The sequence below is a fragment of the Piliocolobus tephrosceles genome, chromosome 5 (assembly GCF_002776525.5).
Source record: "Piliocolobus tephrosceles isolate RC106 chromosome 5, ASM277652v3, whole genome shotgun sequence".
NCBI classification, from domain to species: domain Eukaryota; kingdom Metazoa; phylum Chordata; class Mammalia; order Primates; family Cercopithecidae; genus Piliocolobus; species Piliocolobus tephrosceles.
In genome coordinates, this window is record NC_045438.1 from 1,132,864 (window position 1) to 1,140,389 (window position 7,526).

General features: G+C 45.5%; 1 pseudogene; it reads right to left on the reverse strand.

Annotated features, from left to right (window-relative positions):
• Positions 1–4,179: 4,179 nt before the first annotated feature.
• Positions 4,180–6,748, reverse strand: LOC111528004 (annotated as a pseudogene).
• Positions 6,749–7,526: the final 778 nt, after the last annotated feature.

Genomic DNA, 7,526 nt, shown 5'->3' on the forward strand with positions numbered 1-7,526 from the left:
GATCTCAGCTCACTGCAAGCTCTGCCTCCCAGGTTCACGCCATTCTCCTGCCTCCGCCTCCCGAGTAGCTGGGACTACAGGAGCCCACCACCTCGCCCGGTTCGTTTTTTGTATTTTTAGTAGAGACGGGGTTTCACCGTGTTGGCCAGGATGGTCTCGATCTCCTGACCTCGTGATCCGCCCGTCTCGGCCTCCCAAAGTGCTGGGATGACAGGCTTGAGCCACCGCGCCCGGCCTGAAAAAGAAGACTTTGAAAGGAATGGTTATAATCTTTTGTACCAATGTAAATGCCTTTAAATATTCACCATCTAAAATGCTTTAAAAATATTCCCAATAAAGTATTATTCACATTTCAAGTATATTAAAATTACTTATTTTTCTTAAAGTAATATATTGAATTATTTTGAAATGTTTTCCTCCATATGTATAATATTTATGATTTATTTCCTAAAATACAGTGTTATTTTCCCCGTGGATTAGTATTGCGAGGTTAGACTTGGCTCTAGAATGCAAAAGGAAATATTAGATTTCAGATAATGGGGAAATTTTCTGCCCATGCACAGTAGATAAACACATATTATACTATTAAGATACATTGTATTTCTTCTCTCTTCCACTTGGGAAAACAAAGCCTATAAATCTTATTTATACTGTTAGCAATGGGGTCTTTGTTTAGTGAACCTTACAGAGCATCAGGTGTTTTTTCTCCTTGGGTCCTTAAACTGAAACTTAATTGTCCCATGTCACATCTGTTCACATCAATCAAGTTACATTATTTTCTCTACAATGTGTTATTTGAGTTAATATGATTGATGTGACTAAATGTGATGGATCAAAAAGGTCTGTTAGGCACTACAGAAAATTTCAGAATCTCAGGTCTGCAGGCCAACAAATCTCTTTCTATGCATAATTTGGTGTAGAGTTAAATTTAGAAGAGCAATACAGTTCACCGGATTAAGAATTTTTGACACTGATTCTTGACAGACTCCTTTTTGATGATAAAGAGAAAGTATGAGTAATTTCCTAGGGCAGAGTTAAGGTTTGGGAGTCATTACCCTGCTGTAAATCAGATACATTCAGGAAGGAATTAGAGTGGAAAGGGATTTGCCGTTGGAAGACTGGGTTTGGAATCCCAGCTCCTCATGTTCCAGTAACAGGGGCTTGCAGAAATTGCTTGAATTCTTGGAACCACTGTTTCTCATCTGTATCATCTATCACATGAAGTACTGTGAGAATACCAGGAAAGAATATAACTAAAGGAAAGTTATAAATTACAAAGTATTATGACAAGACTCCACAGTTTTCTTGAGAGCTTAGACTGAATAGGAAACAAATTAATTATTTAAAAACCCACAGAAAGAACAGTCATTAAAACAATTAGGTCTTTGATACCCAGGAGCACCACAAATTGTGAAAGGAGGTCAAGTGATGGGTGGAGTAGAATGCCTCCTGTTCAGCATCCTTGCACATCCTGAATAGTTACCTTTCCCTTTTAACCATCATAGATTCCAACGTCAAAAGTCTGAGTGGTTATTCTTGTTGAAAATATTCTCAGCCGGGCGCGGTGGCTCAAGCCTGTAATCCCAGCACTTTGGGAGGCCGAGACGGGCAGATCATGAGGTCAGGAGATCGAGACCATCCTGGCTAACACGGTGAAACCCCGTCTCTACTCAAAAATACAAAAAGCTAATAGGGCGAGGTGGTGGGCGCCTGTAGTCCCAGCTACTCAGGAGGCTAAGGCAGGATAATGGTGTAAACCTGGGAGGCGGAGCTTGCAGTGAGCTGAGATCCGGCCACTGCACTCCAGCCCAGGCCACAGAGTGAGACTCCATCCCCCCCAAAAAAGAAAATATTCTTTTGTCAGCTGATACATTCTCAACTTGTATTTTCACCAGAGTTTTTACTGTAATTATAAATTTAAAAATGGGGAAGCTGTATCAGTGTTCTTAGAACTGTCCAAGTGGCATCATGGTTTGGAATTTTCTTCTTTCTACATTCTATTCTTGCCAAAGACATCTGTTCAGAATCTAGAAGTGACTGTGAGTTCTTCTTTGATTTGTTTTTATAGATGGCCTGATACAAAGTAACTTGTAAGTTTTTTTGTCTGTAACTTTAAACAAACTTTAAGCTAATTGTATCTAAAATAAACATCAGACACATGGTCTTAAGCAGAATGAAGAGCTGTATCATTACCTAGAAATTGGAGTAGGAAAAGAAAGGCAGTGGCTGGAGAGTGAAGGTGCAGGGAAAAGAGCTTTTGCTGAGGGATCAAGATACTCGAATTTGGCAAAGAGGACCTGCTTTCTACTAAGGTCAACTGTAGTTGAAATCATCATTCTATTTTCAGCTTTAACCTTGGCAAAGACATTTAAGCCCTCTGTGCTTCAGTCTTCTCATGAATACAATTGTCGCTTCTGTAGCTAAACTTTTGCATTGTGAGGTTGCCAATGGACTTCAACAACTCAAATGTGCTTCTTTATGTCTCTAGGTAATCAGAAAAAATATATAAATCAGTTATAGCCCAAGTCAGCATGAAGCGGTAGGATCCAAACATTTAATTTTTCTCTTTAGGTAACTTCGTTTATCTTGTATTACTCAGGTTCTTTTCGGATTCTGCTTCCCTCCTGGGTTCCTCCCCAAGTAGCATCTTTTGGAAGAATAGTGGAGTTACTGGACGGCTAGAAGCATCTTTTGCAGTGTGCTGAAGTTATTAGTTGGGGTTATTGAGAGAATTAGGGGAAATGTGTCTCCTTGGCCCTAAGCTGGTCCTTGTGGTTGGGAGGTGCACTGGCTGGTTTATTTCATTTATGAACTGTTTCCATTGATGGTATTTATTGCTGACAGTTACGGCAATGAGCTTGTGTTCTCTTTGTCCTCAGCTCAGTGAGGACTTTGTACTCTCTTTCCATTGATTTGACTCCACCTTGTTACCCCTTAGGAGTGTCTGAACTCCTTAACTCCAGTTAGAGTGTTCTGCCTTTCAAACTCCAGTTCTAAGAACTCTCATCCTAATTACAGCAGCTACTTCTGACAAGCTCTCAGATAGAACTCAGAGTTGCTATTAAATTGACTTGGCATGCTTCTCTCTCCAGTTCTGAGAGGTAGTCTCTTTCCAAAGTCCCAAAGATAGAGAAGGGGCCAGATATCCTCATTTGGATTTACCCAATACACCTGTGTTCTTTGGAAAGAAGACTGGAGAAGGTCTATCGGATCCACGTGTCATACTTCCCATACTTCCTTTCTCCCTTTTCTTTCTTCTCTACTCCTTCTTCCCTCTACCCCTCTCACTCGAAAGGAAGAGCTTTTATTTCCTGTACATCGTATTCTTCTTTCCTCAATAGAGCTATAAGACTTTTCTACCTATTACAAATAGGAGTATCTTTTTGCTCTATAGGAGAAATTCTATGATCTGGTCTCTCATGTTGTATGGTTTGGGTTATGAAAAGTGAGTCTAATCTTTGTTAGAGGAAATACTATTTATTTTACTTTGATCATTTAAATTAAAATAAGAGCTAAACCAAATAGTAAAATATGAGAACCTTCTTTTTTTTAAATGCCAAGATAACAATTTATTATAGAGAGAAGACAAATCTCTCATCCGAAATATAGAAATCTGTACAACTTTGCCACAATCAATATACATGAACTGTATAAATTTACACCAGTTCATAATTTACCAAATAAAAGATGACTAACAAAGTTCACAAAAAAGATGGTGGTTTGTGGAAAAGACTTTTACCCAATTAAGTATAAGGAAAGTTACAAACCAGACCTCCACTTTCTAAAAATAAGAAGTTTACTCAGTCTTAGAAAACTACAAGCTAGCAAATGTACAGAGAGCTGGCTGGTGCTAACAGCACAGTTGAGACAGTGTTTTTTTTTTTTTTTTTGAGACGGAGTCTCGCTCTGTTGCCCAGGCTGGAGTGCAGTGGCCGGATCTCAGCTCACTGCAAGCTCCGCCTCCCGGGTTTACGCCATTCTCCTGCCTCAGCCTCCCGAGTAGCTGGGACTACAGGCGCCCGCCACCTCACCCGGCTAGTTTTTGTATTTTTAGTAGAGACGGGGTTTCACCGTGTTAGCCAGGATGGTCTCGATCTCCTGACCTCGTGATCCGCCCGTCTCGGCCTCCCAAAGTGCTGGGATTACAGGCTTGAGCCACCGCGCCCGGCTAAAAAAAAATTTTTTTTTACCACTCTATCTTGTGCCAGATCTTCACGGCTGTGACATGGTTTAAATTCCATAATCCATCCCCAAGAGGAGCCCACCCAAAGCAAAAATCAAATTTATCCATCATTAGAAGATGATCCACCCACAGACTATATCTTAACCTGATACAGTCATCATATTGTAGTTTTTGGAAGGGAAGTTCCTCCCTACAGCTGATTCCGCTGTCTCCCATTTGCACGTCGGTGCTGTTTGAGTGCTGCCTCCTGCTGGTGAGGCTTCACACGGCACGCAGCGGGAGCATCCTCTCCCATTCCGCAGGACACTTCGCAGGGTCAACGCGGCGCGTGAGTTCACGTGGGAGAAGCCTGAACAGCTCCTGGGTGCTCAGGCCCATCCGCTGTGCTGCCTGTGCAATCAGAGGATCCATTTGATGGTTGCTGCGAATACAACGGTAACCTGATTCCATGCCTGGCTTTTCTGGGAACCAGTGATGTTTATAAGGTTCTGCCAGCAGCTCCTGCAGGCTCTGGCTGAAGGGCTGCAGCTGTCGCTGGCTCGTGAGCCCCTCCGTGCGGAGGAACTTGGAGATGACGGACCCGGCGGCGGCGATCTCGCCTATCATGGCGGCGGCCCGGGTGTAGAAGGGATGCCTGGGGGCGGGCGGCGCGGCCCTCCCGGGCTTCTTCACCCGGCAGAAGGCTGAGAGGAAGAGAGGGCGTGAGGGGCGGACGGCTGCTTTTTTTTGTCTTTCTTTAGACTAAAAAAGTTATTTTCGAGACAGGAGGCGGCAGGAGAGAGGAAGAGACGAATGATGGCGGCCTGGTCACATCGCTCGGACCTCCCCAGCCGCCTCCGCCTCCAGCTCCCCAGCAGCCGAATATCCCAACAGTTGCATTTCCAGCTCCGAGGGGCGACTCTTTCTTTTCTTTTCATTTTTTTTCAAGATGGAGTCTTGCTCTGTCACTCAGGCTGGAGTGCAGTGGTGCAATTTCAGCTCACTGCAACCTCCACCTCCTGGGTTCAAGTGATTCTCCTGCCTCAGCCTCCCAAGTAGCTGGGATTACAGGCGTGCACCACCACGCCCGACCGAGAACCTTCTCTTTCTTATTTTATTTTTATTAGAGACGGGGTTTCACCATGTTGGCCAGGCTGATTGCGAACTTCTGACTTTGTGATCCACCCGCCTCAGCCTCCCAAAGTCCTGGGATTACAGGCGTGAGCCACCGTGCCTGGCCGAGAACCTTCTCTTTCTTACACAAATTTTATTCCTTGCTATTAATTATTTTGCTTTATTGTTTTTCTTAGATTTCTAGGTATTTCTTTGTAATTCAACCATATATCTCACCAGGAAAAATGAAACCATTTTAAGAATTTACAACAAAGCTCTTCTTCCTCCTGTAGCTGTGTGAAGTGCTGGCTCCCCCTTCACCTTCTGCCATAATTTTAAGTTTACTGAGGCCTCCCCAGAAGCCAAGCCACTATGCTTCTTGTACAGCCTGCAGACCCAACAATAAAACCCTTGCTCCAAAAGCATCCAGAAGGAACCATCCTTCATTTTATAGTCCGGTAAGTCCTGTTTCATCCTTCTGACCTGCGGAACTGTAAGGAAGTATGTGGTGTTGTTTCAAACCACTAACTAATGTTGGGGTAATATGTTACAGAAGCAATGGGAAAAATAGTACAGCTGTCTGAATTAGCGTGAAGTAGCATCTCCTTTACAGTTTTGATCTGCATTTGTCAAATGACTAATGATGTTGAGCATCTTCTCATGTGCTCTTTGGCCATTTGTGTACCACTGGGAGCAAAGTCTAGCAGGCAACAGACCATGCTGTGGTGTTTGCACCTCATTCTACAGCAATGGAAAGGAAACATGGCCATTTAGACTGTGGAGGAACTGGACATGGAGGCATCTAGACGCACTATATGGGGGCCTGTGGTGGGGAGAGATAGAGGCAGGAGGTCAGGAAGGTTCAGTGACCAGAGAAAAGGTGAGGCTCCAGGAATGAACAGGGTTAGAATGGAGAAAAGGGCTCCAAGGTGAGCTCTGCTTAGGAGAAGGAGGGACAAGAATGAGTGATCTATGGGATCTGGAGAAGGGAGGAGGAAGCTCACGGTGGAGAACCACACCCTTGTTATGACTTTAAAGAGGGGGTCACTGTGTCATCAGTGGGATAGGGATCCCAGAGAGAAAGTTGTTTGGGGGTGGGTAGATGGTTGGTTCAACTTTGGCCATGTTGAGTGGAGCAATCCCAGGAGCCATCTAGGGAGAGGTGTCTAGTGGGATGTTGGAGGGTGAGGCTTCCATGACACTCATCTGGAAGATTGGCCCGTGACAGTGTTTACAGCCTCCACACCTGCTGCTGCCCTTGCTGCATTCCTACTGCAGGACCTCATAATAAGCGAAGGGCCCACGGCCTGTCACTGTGGCCAGATCAGGGTATAGAGAGCGGCAAACTCACCTTCCTGTGCCCTGCTAAGGGGATGGAGGGGACTGAGGGAGAGAGCAGGCCTAACCTCCAACACCTCCGTGATGAGAGCTGGACTCTCGCCCAGAGTTGGGGACGGACAACAACTGGCCCATGCGGAATTTTCATCACAGCTCAACTGCTGGCCTCAGGCCCTGGTAACTGGTTCAGGTCCCTCCAGCACTAGGAATCGAATTCAGCGTCATGTCCCTGCCTGCCCCACACCTCCTGCTTTGGTCCTGGGGCAGCACTCACCTGAGGAAGATGAGGCAGAGACAGAGAAACAAGATCTTCACAGCTGCCTCCCTGATGCCAAAATAAATACCTCCACCATGAGCCCTGGTTTTACTGGGAAAAATGGGACAAGGAAGATTCACCTGCTAAACCACAATTCCTTGTCTTTCCTGTTCCTGTAAGACTTGGACATTTGTTCTTCAGATCCTTCCTGAATTCCTGGATGGAAGAACGTGTCAGTCCAGGCCTCACCTCAACCCCTCCCAAGACTGACCAGCAGTAAACAGAGGGCTCTGGCCTCAGTGTCAGTCCAGGCCTCAAAGCTGACTTTGAATCTGGGCTGAGTGCTCTCCTATTCCCCTGGGTGACCCCAGGGGGCCACTTGCTTAGCTACCTGGGAGCTGCAGGTTGTGAGAGGCTGCGGTCTGGCATGCAGCCCCTTGACACTCACTCTGCAGGGAGAGCGTCAGGGAGCTCTGCTGTTCCCAGAGGGTTCTGAGCTTGGCAGGTAAATTCTCCTTCATCTCTGAGGTGTGCTTGCAGCTCTAGCACTCCAGTGTTGGACCGGGAGGGGCTCAGGGTCAGGCTCTCCTGGGTCCAGCTCAGCCTGGCTGGAGGTTTGCTATTGAAAACACAGACCAGGTGCAGACACTGTCCTTC